The following is a 15671-nucleotide window of genomic DNA, read 5'->3' on the forward strand; positions in this document are numbered from 1 at the left end:
CCCTTCAAGGCAAGAACCACTGAACTGGGCCCTTCAAGGCAAGAACCGCTGAACTGGGCCCCGCCGTCTCCAGCACCGCTCCGCTGGGGACCGCCGTCTCAAGAACTGCTGAACTGGGCCCTTCAAGGCAAGAACCGCTGGCCCCTTGGCAGACGTGGCAGGGCAGGATCTGTCTCGGGCAGGGCTGCAGGATGTCCTCTGGCCAACATGCCTCCTCCAGTGGCAGTGGAGTCTGTTATGGACTGTTTGGACTGTGGCTTTGCACTCCCCAGGATGGCCCAGTGGGCAGGCTACTGGACTGTATGGACTGTGGCTTTGCACTCCCCAGGATGGCCCAGTGGGCAGGCTACCCACTGTATGGACTGTATGGACTGTGGCTTTGCACTCCCCAGGATGGCCCAGTGAGCAGGCTACCCACTGTATGGACTGTATGGACTGTGGCTTTGCACTCCCCAGGATGGCCCAGTGGGCAGGCTACCCACTGTATGGACTGTATGGACTGTGGCTTTGCACTCCCCAGGATGGCCCAGTGGGCAGGCTACCCACTGTATGGACTGTATGGACTGTGGCTTTGCACTCCCCAGGATGGCCCAGTGGGCAGGCTACCCACTGTATGGACTGTATGGACTGTGGCTTTGCACTCCCCAGGATGGCCCAGTGGGCAGGCCACCCACTGTATGGACTGTATGGACTGTGGCTTTGCTCTCCCCAGGATGGCCCAGTGGGCAGGCCACCCACTGTATGGACTGTGGCTTTGCACTCCCCAGGATGGCCCAGTGGGCAGGCCACCCACTGTATGGACTGTATGGACTGTGGCTTTGCTCTCCCCAGGATGGCCCAGTGGTCATGGAGTCCCCTCGTGGATCTGGCGTCGTGTACTCAAGTGGCTGAGGTGCCCCCCCTTCCCTTCCCCCTGAGGTGCCTGTCCTTTTTTCTTTATGATGCCCCTGCAGTGTTCTCTCCGTGGAGTTCTTGTCGTGGGACTGGGCCTTGCCCCTTTGCTCAGGACCCCTGTGGTCCACGGACAGTGGTTGGACTACATATAGTAGATGTATATATTTTGTACATAGTTTATTTATTTATTTGGATTACTGCTGTCCATTTTTCAATATATCTGCCCGTTTAAGATCTCTTCTTTTGGTCTTTGCATTATTTCGGAGGGGGGGGTTTGTGGGTTGTGACAGTGATCTGTGGGAATGCATTGATGTGTGTGTTGTAGTGGGTGTGGGTGGGTGGGTGTGTGCCGGTAATCTTTTCCCTCCCCTGTGTCGTAGGTGCAGTACTCACCGATGTCTTCCGCGCCGCCGGGCGTGCTCCTGGTACAGGAGCAGGTATAGGAGTGCGGGGATGACCTGTAACTCGGGTTCCATACTGCCGGAATCTCGCGTGGAGTATGTGGAGGTGAGCGTTTTCCCGTTCGTAGTCTGTTTCCGCCGTGTTTTTATCGGCGGGGCTCCCGCCCCGGAAAAGGATGCGGATTGGTGGGTCGTTATCGGGTAGGCGGTACATTGTCTCCCGCCGGGCTGTTGGCGGTGACCGCCAGGCTGTTTGTTTGTACCGCCGTGGCGGTCGGAGTGTTGAAGCGGCGGTCTCTGTTGGCGGGAACCGCCAGGGTCAGAATTCCATTTTTTGGACCGCCAGCCTGTCGGTGGTATGGTCGCGGCTTTAACACCGACCGCCAGGGTTGGAATGAGGGCCCTAGTGTCTTGGTCTTGCAATGCCAACCTACAGTGTATAATAAAGGTTAGGGGAGAGGGACAGCATAGCCTATCAGAAGAAAGCTTAAGCTGCAGATTACAGAAACAGGAGGTAGTAAGCAATAGAAACAGGAAATGGAGAAAAAAAGGAAAATGCAGTGGGATAACATGGATAGGCATTGAATAGAACGAAGAGCAGTTGAAAAAAGAGCCACACCATAAGAGAAAGGAGAAAAAATATTAATTTAATTTGGGAGAGTCAAAAGTTAGAGAATAAATATTAGCGTTTACTGGGGTCAGCAGAGCCGTCTGCTGCGGTGCTGGTGGTGGCACTGATGGTGCAACCCTCCACCGGCCTGACCCTCCAATCCCCTCTTCTTGCCCTTGGGTGCTGATGCAAGAAATAAAGAAGATAACAAAAAATAGATTAGTCATACAGTTACTCTCCTGGGAAATATTTTGACAGGGAAAGCCAAACACAGTAACATATTGACATTTTACTTTACTAAGTTTCTGAATCTTATTGCCTAACACTGTATGAGCGAGTTGACCTGTTCCTATTTCCAAAAACCTTACCTGAGCCCTATTTCAAATTTTAAAATTAGTGCATTACAACAAATAATTTTGGCTTCACAAATCACATTTGCAAACCCCCTTTCTTGGGCTATTTCTGTCAGTTTCCTTTATTTCAATATTTTTTACCTCTGAGTGTGAGCAGCATGTTATTTGGAAAACAATAGCATTATAGGACAGGACACAACAAAATGAGGAATAATTAATTACTTACCAAGACCCGCAACCTGGATCCCCAGTAGTTCTCTCACCTGGTCAATGATATCAGCCGAGTTGTGCATCAGCTGCTGCTGGGTGTGCCCAACTCCAGTGCATTGGAAGACACAGTGGCCCATCCTTCCCCAAAGCTGCTGTTGCTCCTGCAGTCCGAATCCACTGCCGGGCCTACCATCTGCTATCAGAATGAGGGGGAGGTGGCGCTGCACAAAAAAACAAGTGCAGCCTCCTACTTCTCACTAAAGATGGCGCAAGGCTGCAGCCTTTGGAGGTGCCAGCACATACAGGGTGTGTGGTTTGCCACACCCCTTGTACTGGCGCCTCCTTGTCCACCACGTTTTGCCATGAGGTGGGGAGTGATATAAAAAGGAGACGGGAGAAGAAAGAATGTAGAGAGAGCAATTGCTTAGGAGAAGGTAGGGGAAACTAATAAAGGGACAAAAAAGTCACAGAAAAAAGAGCCAAAAATGTAAAATTCACAAACACAAATGCACACACTAAGGAAATAAATATTAACCAGGGGAGGATTAGTTAGATAAAGACAGGATGGTTAAGATGAAGTTGAGATTGGAGTAGGCCCTGCACCAAGCACAGAAATAGGAAAAATAAGATGGCTGGGCGCAACTGCAATCTGGAGCATGCAACTTGCACCAATCAGCTTAAACAGGCAGCAGCACAACTCAGTCCACTCGCGCGGAGTGCCCAGAGTTTTTTCTTTACTCCACGGAGTTCCACCTAGAAGAACTCTGGAAACTCCACCCAGGACTAATTCTTACACAGGCTACTACGTCCATCACCCACTCTTCTTCCCACCACACCTTCCTTCCAAAATGACCTTATTCCATTTCCTAGCACCCCCTCTGTTCCAGATCTCCTTACAGCTCTCACACCTTTGTTTCTCTCCTGAGGTCCCTGGAGCTTTACTTGTCTCCATGTACCACGTCATACACCTTGTACCCCAGCGTTACCCATCCTTTCTTCTCCCTTGTGCTAAATAAAAGGCTATTTCTAGATCCTTGCCCTCAAGTATCTTCTACCCTGTCTCTCATAATTATTATGAGCCATTAGACCTTGTCTTCTGCTCTTTCACGCCACTTCAGACACCTTACTTTGCCCCCACTATTCACACAACTGACTTCTGGCTTCTTCAACACCACCCTTTTCCCTCCTCACGGTAACCCAGATCCTGCTCAAGCCCAATCCTATCCCCCCTAAATCTTTTGAGGATATGAGTGACATCCCTCATTCCCATTGAGCCTTCTCTCCATCCTAAGACCCATTCCACCAGCCTCTCCCCTTCAGATGTGGTCACATCCTGCTTACCTATCACCTGAATGTATATCCATCAACATACTCACATAAGCAGACCCATCAACAAGAACCACTGCTATAGGTCCAACCATATCATTGACTGCAACTCAGCCCAAATCTTTATCTTGAAGACTTGACTGAAGAATTGCCAACTCACATGGTGCCACTGTGTGCCACAAGATATTGACTCCCCTCACACGGTCACCCGATGAGGAGCCACTATCAGAGGGTTGGAGGGAAAGCTTGAACATAAAAGTAGCTTTTCAGCTGTTTTTGGAGGCTTTGAGTGGCCGATGACAACTAGAAAGTGTAAAAACGCTCTACGACATCAGCAGCACCAGCCTCTGTGAGCTTGTGTTCTATTTTTTGGTGGCAATCAATTGGTAGCAATCAAGGGTGGAGAGGCAGAAGTGCCTCTTACAGAAGCAATTCTCAGCATGAGGCCCCGTCCCTTTGGCGGCTATGCCCGAACTCACCCGGTGAAATGTTTCATTAAGTTGGCAGGTCTGTGACTGTGTGATGTCACTTCTTCCATCCTTTATGAGGCCATCCCATTAGGCTACAAAGTCATATAGAGAACAACCTAAATCCATGCTTAAACCTCTTGGTCACTGCAGATTTCACATCATTACTAGCCAAATGCTTGCCATCACAAACTGCTGTGTGCTCCTCCCTTCTAATTTTCAGACTCTCCCTTCTACTAGGTGTCATCCTTGCCTCTCAGAAGACACTACTGAACACCACAGCTGAAAATTTCACTGGAAGTGACCATTATGCCTTAAGTTACACAGACAACCTCCTGAACACCTGAAGCCCACTTAAAAAGCTACCAATAAATCACATGCAAGAGCCTTGGAAAGGCTGTACCCTTCCAAGTCAATAAAAACAGAAATCAAAAGAGACACTGGGGATTAAGTACAGTGCAAATCACATTTGGCATTGCTGGTACCAAGGCAAGATCCACCTTTGTACCTTTGTACCTTCAAAAAGAACTCATCTTCACCAGAAATCAACACAGTAGTGATCAAAGTAGTATTCAGCAGATAAAGCAGAAGAAATAAGGTTGATCAAGGTTCAGCCAACATAGAACCTAGTAGGAAGCTGCAGGAAGGCATTCAGATATGCAATGAGAAGCAGCAGCTATATACTATAAGCAAGAGGCTATCCAGCAATTCACACCTGAAGGCAAAATGCTGATCTACATCAGACAATGTAGTATGGGTCTGTTTTATTATTATTTGAATATTAGTCTATTGTATTATTCTTATACACAGTAAGTTATGTGTATCTTTACTCATTGTATTCTAGAAGGAGAATGCAGGGGGAAACGTCCAGAATGACGACTCCGGAACAGTGACTACGCTTGCATTAACAATGACTCCCTTTTTCTGTGCCTTAACCAAGCATGTGCTGAACAACGGACATGCGTAGTTAAGGCAGAGAAAAAGAGAGAGTGCACCAGGAGAGGATGTGATCAGATAAGTGGGGCTGGGGCAGAGTTGTGGGGTAATTTTGAGGGGAGGGGTGGATAAAGGGCTTGGGGTGGGGATGGGCGGGGTCAGTGTAGTTTGGTTTTTTTAGGGGCAGGGGTGGAGTTCGGGGTAGTTCTGGTTTTTAGGGGCGGGGGATCAGAGCAGTTCTGTTTTAGTGGCGGAGTTGGAGGGTTGAGGTAGTTCTGCTTTTTAGGGGCGGGGTGGGGGTTTGGGGTACTTTTGTTTTTGGGGATGGGGGATTGGGGTAGTTTGGTTTTTGGGGGTAGAGGTGTGGGGATCGGGGTAGTTTGTTTTTTGGGGGTGTGAGGATCAGGGAAGTTAGGTTTTTGGGGGTGGGGGGTCAGGGTACTTTTGTTTTTGGGGGTGGGGGTCAGGTAGTTAGGTTTTTGGGGGGTGGGGGATCGGGTAGTTTGGTTTTTGGGGGTGGGGAGCTTGGGTAGTATAAATATTATGGGTGGGGTACTTCTGGGCCTTAGGGCAGGTGGTGGGTTGCATGCTAGAACCACACATGCCTTTACTAGGCATGCCTTTACAACGAAAAATCGCTGTAAAGGTATGCATGGTAAAGGCATTCGTAGTAACAACGTGGTTGTTGTTCCGACCGCGTTGCTCGGGCATGCATGGTTCTAGCATTCGTTGTTCCGTTGTACATTTGAATGCAGGTACAGTTCTGAGGTCACTCTGGTAACATTCCTGAGACTGCCACTGCACTGATCAGAGCTCTCTGCCTTTATGTCCTCTGTTGTGGGTTTTACTTCTGTGTACTACAAATAAAAGATTTATTTTGCTACATCCTGCTGGATGATCTCTTTGGCTCCCACATACTACATTTTGATACCAGGAGTGGGGTCAAGTATTTTCATCAAAGGAGTGCAACTTTTGGCTATGTGTTAATCCACTGACTTGTTGGATATTCGCTGAGGTGAAGCACCCTATGGAGGGGCGAAGGAGCAGAGAGCATGTTGAAGCAGATGCAGAGGTTGGATAGTGGGGCGGGCCAGTCCTTGAAAAAGTGTCACAATTCTCTTGGAATGTAAGAGTCTCCGCAGCAACGTACTGGAAGTCATCCCCGCTCACTTTTCTGGAGCTATGCAAGAGCCTCTGCTGCAATGTCTGCAGTGATGTACTGGAAACCATCCTTGCTTGCTTCTGTGGAGCTGCTCAAGGGCGTCTGCTGCAATGTATCGAGATGTTGTTTGGCCTGCTGGGAATCCTAATGAGTTACATTTGAATCTCCTGGATGCCATTCAGGATTCCCCTTCAGTACTGCTCAGCTACAGTTTTGAAAAGGAGGTATCCTTTTGTCTAATTTTACTGCACCGGAATGAAGCACACTTTTATTAGTTTAACTACACAGAACAGCCACAAGCAATTAGTTGCTGTGCAGCCAAATTGTTGTTGGTTCTACTGTGCTTTAGCTGATACCCTGTTCTTGTTTTTGAATCCTTATATAAAGGTACTTTGACATTTGGTTGCCACACTGGTTTCTGACTGTACGGTGATTCACACTCCTGCTATAATTAACAATTCTTGTTGGGCAAACTGCATTATCTCCCTAATTATACTTTAGTATTCTCCTAGCATGGCCTCTAATAATAATGTGCAGATTTAAAATCCTGGGAAGCCTGCAGTTAAATGGAGGCACGAGAATTACTTGGTGGCCAATGATGCTGTTGGGTATAATGCTGAGTGCAAGCCAGCCCTTCTATTTAATCATTGGGCATTGCGGGCAGAAGGTATTTGACAATTTGCAGCACCAACACCCACAGGTGAAAATGTTCTATGGAATGTTTCGAAGGAAGCAAAGGAGTGGTAACCAGGCCCACAGTAGTTATGCTCTCTCCTGTAAACTGTACCTTTTTCTTCCCACAATTGGCATACTGGTCCCCCCATGTAGTCCCCAGTATATGGTACCTAGGTACCCAGGGCATTGGGGTTCCAGGGGACCCCTATGGGCTGCAGCAGTTATTCTGCCACCCATAGGGAGTCCATGCAAAGGGCTCTGCAGGCCTGCCATTGCAGTCTGTGTAAAACGGGTGCATGCACCAGGTCACTGTAAGTCACCCTTATGGTAGGCACTCTCAGCCTAGAAGGCAGGGTGCAGGTACCTGTGTGTGAGGGGAGTCCTGCACTAGCAGAGGTGCCCCCACAAACTCCAGATCCATTTTTCTGGACTTTGTGAGTGTGGGGACGCAATTTAATGCATGTACTGGACATAGGTCACTACTTATGTCCAGCTACATAATGGTAACTCCGAACCTAGGCATGTTTGGTATCGCACATGTTGAAATCATACCCCCATACTGTTGCAAGTATTGGAAGTATGATTCCATGCACTATGGGGGCTCCTTAGAATACCCCCAGCATTGATACCACTAGTCTAACAGGGTTTTCCGGGCAGCCCAAGCTGCTGCCACCCCTCAGACAGGTTTCTGCCCTCCTGCTGCTTGATCTGATCAAGCTCAGGAACGCAGAACAAAGGATTTCCTTTGGGAGAGGGAGGTAACACCCTCTACCTTTGGAAATAGGTGTGACTGGCTTAGGAGGGGTGGCGTCCTGAAGCCACTGGTATGCTTTGAAGGGAACATTTGGGGGCATATTTATACTCCGTTTGTGCCGAATTTGCGTCGTTTTTTTCGACGCAAGTTCGGCGCAAAACTAACGCCATATTTATACTTTGGCGTTAGACGCGTCTAGCGCCAAAGTATGAGGAATGAGCGTCATTTTTTTGCGTGAACGCCTTCCTTGCGTTAATGAGATGCAAGGTAGGCGTTCCCGTCTAAAAAAATGACTGCGACGCAAATGCGTCGTATTTATACTCCCGGGCAAAAATCACGCCCGGGAGTGGGCGGGGCAAAAAAAACCACATTTGCGCCTCTTTTTAACGCCTGGGTCAGGGCAGGCGTTAAGGGACCTGTGGGCTCAAAATGAGCCCACAGCTGCCCTCCCATGCCCCCAGGGACCCCCCCTGCCACCCTTGCCCACCCCAGGAGGACACCCAAGGATGGAGGGACCCATCCCAGGGACATTCAGGTAAGTTCAGGTAAGTATAATTTGTTTTTTTTTTTGTAATTTTTTTTTGGCATAGGGGGGCCTGATTTGTGCCCCCCTACATGCCACAATGCCCAATGACCATGCCAGGGGACATAAGTCCCCTGGGCATGGCCATTGGGCAAGGGGGCATGACTCCTGTCTTTACTAAGACAGGAGTCATGTAAATGGCATCTGGGCGTCGTTAAAAATGGCGCAAATCGGGTGGAGGCGATTTTTTTGCCTCTACCTGACTTGCCCCATTTTAAGACGCCCTAACGCCATTTTCCCCAACGCCGGCGCTGCCTGGTGTACGTGGTTTTTTTCCACGCACACCAGGCAGCGCCGGTCTGCTAGCGCCGGCTAACGCCATTCAATAAATACGGCGCCCGCATGGCGCTTCAGAATGGCGTTAGCCGGCGCTAATCTTTTTGGCGCAAAACTGCGATAGCGCAGTTTTGCGTCAAAAAGTATAAATATGGCCCTTGGTGCCCTCTGTGCATAAACCAGCCCACACCTGTTCAGGGACACCACTCCCTGCTCTTGCACGAAACTGGACAATGGAAAGGGGAGTGACCACTTCCCTCTCCATCACCACCCCAGGGGTGGTGCTCCGAGCTCCTCCATAGGGTCCCTGGGTTCTGCCATCTTTTTTCCAAGGTTGGTAGGGAACTCCGAGAGCCTCTGAGTGGCCAGACCAGGTAGATGACGTCAGAGACCCTTCCTGATAGGTGCTTACCTGGTTAGGTGACAAATCCCCCTTTCAGAGCTATTTAGGATCTCTCTCTTGGGTGGATCCTCAGGTGTGGCTTGCAAGAGTCCAGCAGGATTCCTCTGCAACCTCCACTTTGACTTCTGGCCACTGGAACTGCGCCTGGACCCTCCAGGAACCAACAACACTGCAAACAATGTAGAAGACTCTTCCGCAACATTGTTTCTATGACTCCTGGCAGCTTTGTAACATTTCCCCTGCCATGCATCCTCAGAAGACAGCAACTCTTCAGCCTGCACAAAATGAAGGAATCTCCCTTGGAGTGAAGGAGTCACTCCCTTGCAACTGCAGTCACCTCCAGCTAATGATGACCGGTTGCGTGGATCTCCCCTCATCTTGAGCTGCATGGATCCTGCATCATGGGTGGTGGTCCGGAGTAGTTCTCATGATCCTCTCTGCCAACTGTCCAACGCTGGTGGAGGTAAGCCTTTACCTTCCCACACAAGACAGTTCCCTCATGCACCACGTCTTTTGCAGCTGCCAAAGCTTGTTGGCATCTCCTCCAAGGGATCTTCAGGTGACGTGCAGTTCCAGCCCCCAGCACTCCTGTCTGCAAAGCACAGCCTCCTACATGGTTCTATGGTGGCGTGGGATCTTCTTTTGTACTGCTGCTTCCTTCTGTGACTTCTGTTTCCCATCCTTTGGGACTCCAGGGGGTGCTGCCTCTGCTCCTGTGGACTCTCTGCAACACTGAGGTCCTCTGTGACTCCCACTCCTAGGTTGAGTCCTCCTGGGCCTTGCTGGTCCCCAGCAGCACCACTTTTCCACTAATCATGAGTTTGCCTTTGCCAAGGTTTATTGGTGGAATTCCTGCAATGACACCCGTCTGAAATCTTCATTCCAGCCTGTGACATCTTCTGCATCCATCAGGAATTCTTCTCCAGCTCCAGGGCTGCAGTGCTGACCTGTTCTTCATCACCGTCGACCAACTCCTGCAACTACAGCTAGGTGGGTAGTAGCTCCTACTCCTTATGGACTCCACTGTGACTCTTGGACTTGGTCCCCTCTCTACACAGGTCTTCTTTCTTCAGGAATCCACCACTGGTTTTCTGGTTGTCTTATTTTTCTTCTTTTCTTCCTTTTGGGTGGTTTGGGGAAAATCCAGTGATTTACTCTTGCTTTCCTGGTCACTGGGGGGTGTTGTGTTACTTACCTCTGGGGTTTTTTGGTAACCCCTAGCTCCCCTCTACACATTCCACTTACTTAGGTGAGGGTCCTGTGTTCGTATTCCATTTTTTTAGTATATAGTTTGTGCTCCCCCTAGGGTCACTATTGGTTATTGCTATTTGCACTGTTTTCCAACCTTTTCTATACCTATTTCTGATTGCTAGTGTATATATTTGGGCCCATATTTATACTTTTTTAGCACCGCATTTGCGCCATTTTGTGATGCAAAAGCAGCGCAAACTTTCAAAATTCAATTGTATTTTGTAAGTTTGCGCCGCTTTTGCGTTAAAAAGCGGCGCAAATGCGGTGCTAAAAAAGTATAAATATGGGCCTTGGTGTATTACTTACCTCATATTGGAGAGTTGCCCTTCTAGTATTTTGTGGTATTGCTCCAAAAATAAAGTACCTTTATTTTTGTACAACTGAGTGTTTTCTTTCATGTGTGCAAGTGCTGTGTGACCACAGTGGTATTGCTGAGCTTTGCATGTCACCTAGATAAGCCTTGGCTGCTCATCCACAGGTACCAATAGAGAGCCTGGTTTCTAGACACTGTCTAAACTTCACTAAGAGGGGATACGTCGACCTGGTATATGGTGTAAGTACCTGGGGTACCCACCACACACCAGGCCAGCTTCCTACAGAATGTATCCTCCAGCATTAGATCTAGACAAGGCAACCCAGTGAATGCAGTGATGGCAATGCACGTGCATGTGTTTTTGGCCCTGTGTTTTACTGCAACAAACACGTAAGCAGGAATTTGTTTCAGGAAAAAAACAATGGCCCTCAAATGCAGGGAGTTTGGTTCCTTTCCCTGCCTGAGACTGCCAGGCTGTGCATACTAGTCCTGTGCATTCAATTTCAGTCAGCTGATCATAATGGTAACCTGGTGGTCCAGAGGCAAACTAATTGGCGAGTCATGGGCTTTAACTGACATAGACTGCAGACTCATCTGATGGAAACCCTGTGGTTCCCTCAACTCTAGATGGGGTGGAGGGCTGCTGGTTTGATGGATAAGACACCCCCAACCTCCTAATGAGCCCCACAGACCCTATACACACATTCTATGCACTTACATAAGATACAGCATAATACAACTATAAACAGTAAATATGTTTATAATGTAAATATGTGTAACTGTCCAATGTAGAGAAAAATGTATGTCTGCGTAACGTACATAAAATATTTCTAATGCACTGTCTTGTACTGTCTGCAAAGTGATTGATTGCTCCTTGGAAAGAAATATTTACTATATCAAATACCTAATATAAGCACACGGCCTACTGCCTGCAGCTGACAGTGGCATAAAGAGCAACAGATTGAATGGTCTAGAATATGTTACAGTTCATCCTGTCAAAATAGACAGCAGATCCTGGCCTGTTTTCCTCTCAGATGAACTGATACCCCTTTACCCACAAAGGCCACTGTATGGTTATTGGCCTCATCTTATCTTTCTTGAATCCACTTACGTGTAAAGAACACTTGCATTGTAGTGACCTGGATAAGAGTAAAAGAGTAATATTTTTGAAAAGTGTGTGCATTGATAGAAATGCATCCTTCTTCCCACTCCTCCTTAGCTTATCATCATCACATACACTTACCAGGCACAGAAAAAGAAACAGTGGCTAAAGTGAGCTTAAAATAATGGGGCTCTAGATGTGGTATGCCCTTAAAAGCATAGCTAGTTTAAAAGAGGAGTAGCCTCTTTAAAAAAGCTTTTCCTAATACACATGCCTAAAATCACATCTGAACCTCTTGGTCTTGGTTATAGCCCTCCTGATCCTCATCTTCCTTATGATCTTGATTGTTCTGGTATACTGGTCTAGTCCTTCTGGTGGCCATTCTTCTCTTGATTTTACTTATCCATCCCTCCTGGTCCACAAGCCCCTGGCCCTCCTGAAGTTCATTCACTTAGCTCTCCTGGTCGTTATGTTTCTCATAGTTGTTCCTGTCAGTTGCAACTCGTCCTCCTCTCACTCCTCTGCATCATCTTTGTCTTCGTCCTAGTCCTACTCCTCCTTCATCTTGTCCTTCTTATTCCGGTTGGACCATCACTGGGTCTTAGTTCTTCTTGGCCATGATCTTTCTCATACTGGTTCTCCCTGTGGTCCGGGCCTTCATTGTGGTCTTGGTTCTTTTATTCAACTACCTTGTCTTGGTCATCCTTGACCCTGATTCTCTTGGTCTTGTTTCACATGGTGTTGGTCCTTCATGAGCCTTGTGTTCAGGGTGTCCGTTTGTCCCCCTGGCAGTACCGTGTTTCTTGTCCTCTTGGGGGGGGTATTGTGTTTTATACCTCTCCTATTCCTCTCTTTTGTTGTTACTCCATCTCATTCTCTCATTTATTTTCATCTTGGTCCTAATCCATTTGGTGGCCCTCCTTCTGGGCATAGTACCATTCCTTTACTGCTCGTTCTTTATATTCTGATCCTTCCAGCCACCTTGGTCCCACTAGTCATGGTTCTCTTGGTACTCCTGGTCGCAGTCCTCCTGGATCTCTGTTTATATGTTGTCAATCATTGTCCTTTTGATACGGATCCTAGGAACACTCCAGTCTTAATTGCCAGGTTAGGTCCCCTCTGTATGGGAACACAAACAACCACAGAGTAGTTTTGGCCTACTTCGCCTCATTAGTGGACTGCATCACATCCACTGCACCAGGATGTTGCACTGAGGAAAACAAAAATGTGTTGGATGGATTGCTTGAAATAATCTCAGCCACTGGCAATTTATCTGAACTGCAATCCAGTCCATTATTTTTTGTCCAACATAGCATCTCAGATATGAACCAGTCATATGCATATCAGCTGTAGGCCTGCTTCAGCAGGCCCAATCCAGCCTGAACTGCCTGGTCTGTATAAATGGGAGCACAAAAAAACTCAGAATAGTTTTAGGCTACTTGAGCTTCATCACTAAGGTACAGCTTGAGTCCTGTGGCACAGTGAGCCTGGTACCGCTTGCTGGGCGTTCCCTTTTGTGGTTATAAATGTCATCCATGTCTTAGCACCTATGGGACCATATTTATGGGAAAATGATGAAGCGTGACGCTGCGCCAAAATTGGCAGCGCCATGCTCTGTCATTTTCACAACGCAGGGGTGCTCTGTATTTAAGTGAATACGGCGCACCCCTGTGTTTTCCTCTGCGCAGGCACTAAATATAGCTGCCAACGCAGGCATCCTTGCACCATCATGCAAGGATGTCTGCGTTGAGGGGTATGATTGTTTATGTGCAGTAAGAGTCACCTTCCCGCACATAAATAATCATTTCTGGCATTTTGCTCTTTATATGCGTGCTGCAGAATGCAGCACGCATACCAAAAGCAAAAAATGAGGAGGAATAAAAGTATTCATCCTCGTGCCTTACTAATGCCACCCCTGGGTGTAGCGTTAGATTTTGGTGCTGCCTCAGGTTTACAAAATCTTGTAAATCTGAGGCAGCGTCAAAATGCAATGGGTGTTGTTGTGGCACGCCCACAGCAACACGCATTGCACGCTCCTCTGACGCAGATAACTGCGTCAGAGGGGCCCATATTTACAAGGAGGTGTACCGCCACAAAAAGTGGCGTAACACCTTCTTGTAAGTATGGAGCAGAGATTAGCACCACTGGAGGGTCACGTACACTGACACTCCAATGGGGTTTGGGCTCATAAATATGCCCCATGGTGTCATATTGAAGAAAACAAAATAACGAAGCATGGATTGCTTGAACTAATCTAAGCCATTGGTAATTATTCTGGACTGTAATTCGGTCCATCTATTCTTTGCCTATCATGCCACCTCAGACTGGAAAGGGAACAATCCATGCGTGTGTCCTGGTCTAATAGGAACATTTCAGCCTGAATTGCCAAGTCAGTTTCTCTGTGAATGGGACCACAAGTAATGCTAGACTGGTTTGGGCCTACTATGACATCTGCACTAGGGTGCTGGTCAATTCCAGTGGCACAGAGAGCAAATGACCCACATCTAGAATACCAGTTGCACTGAGGGCATCACATTGAGGAAAACCAAAAGTGACTAGTAGATTGCTTTAATTAATCTCAGCCACTGGTAGTTCCTATGAGCCGCTATCCAGTTCATTTGTTTTTGGCCACCTTAGACCAGAACCAGTCATTTGCAAATCAGCCTTGGTTCTGCTCCAAAAGAAAAGTCCAACATAAACAGCCAGTCCAGGTGTCCCCTGAAAGGGAACACAAACAACCTCTGACCGGTGTTGGTCTAACTGGGCCTCCTCAGTAGGCTGCAGCTTCTGTCTTGTAGCACAGTGAGTACAAATCCTGTGTCGGAGTATAACCATTGAAGTTACTGCGTTGCACTGAGAAATACAAAAAAAACGGTTGGTGGATTGGTTGAATTAATCTCAGTCACTGGGAATTATATTGGGCTGCAATACATTCAATCATTATTTCGCCCAGTATGGGACCCCAGACAGCAGACAGTAATATGTAAATTAGCCTTGGTCCTGCTCCAAAAGTAACACTCCAGCCCGAACTACCAGGTCAGATTCCTGCTGAACGCAAACGGAAGTAACTGCAGACCTCTCTGAAAGCAACATGTTTCATAGTGTAGACAAAAGCTTGCTCAATGTAGTAGCAAAAAAATAAGGCCCTCATTATAACTTTGGTGGTAAAAACCACCTACCACTGCGGCGACGGCTGCCAAAACACCGTCGCCCAGGCTCCCAGCCGTCCACCATATTATGACCACGGATGGATTTCCGCCACAAGAATGCCAGAAATCCGGCTGTGGCCATGCCGGCAGATGGTGGTAAGGTGGCCCTGCTACCACCAGCAGCACCACGCCGGTAGACCGCCGCCAGCCGTATTATGAAAAATAGCAGCTCCCCGTCCCATCTCCTGCCGGAGGACCCCCTGGATCTAGGTAAGTCGGGTCTCTGACAGGAGAGGCGGGTGTTGTGTTTGTGTGTGGGGTGTGTGAATGTATGTGTGTGCGTGAATACAGGTGTGTGTTGAGTGTTGAATGTGTGTGTGCTTGTATGGATGTGTGAGTCGTGTATGTTGTGAAATGTGAATGCGTGTCTGCCTGTATGTTTGGAAGTGTGATTGGATGTGTGTGTGATTAGATGTATGCATGCGTGTATGTATGTGTGAATGAGTATGTGTATGCATGTGTGTGGGGGTGTATATGTAGGGGGGCGGGGTGTAACTGGAGAGGTAGAGGGGGTTGGAGGGGTAACTGGAGAGGTGGGGTGGAGATCCCTATCAGTGATGGGGAAGGAATTCCCTGTCACTGATATGGCCTACCGCCATGGTTTTCGGCAGTAGGCGGGGTCATAATCCCACAGGCGGAACAATGGTGGCCATCGGGCTGGAGATGCATATCTCCAGCCCAGTGACTGTTACCGCCATGGCGGTCAGAGTGTTACATTGGCGGGTTGGCTTCAGCCAATCCGCCAA

The sequence above is a fragment of the Pleurodeles waltl genome, chromosome 7 (assembly GCF_031143425.1).
Source record: "Pleurodeles waltl isolate 20211129_DDA chromosome 7, aPleWal1.hap1.20221129, whole genome shotgun sequence".
In the NCBI taxonomy this organism is placed as follows: Eukaryota; Metazoa; Chordata; class Amphibia; order Caudata; family Salamandridae; genus Pleurodeles; species Pleurodeles waltl.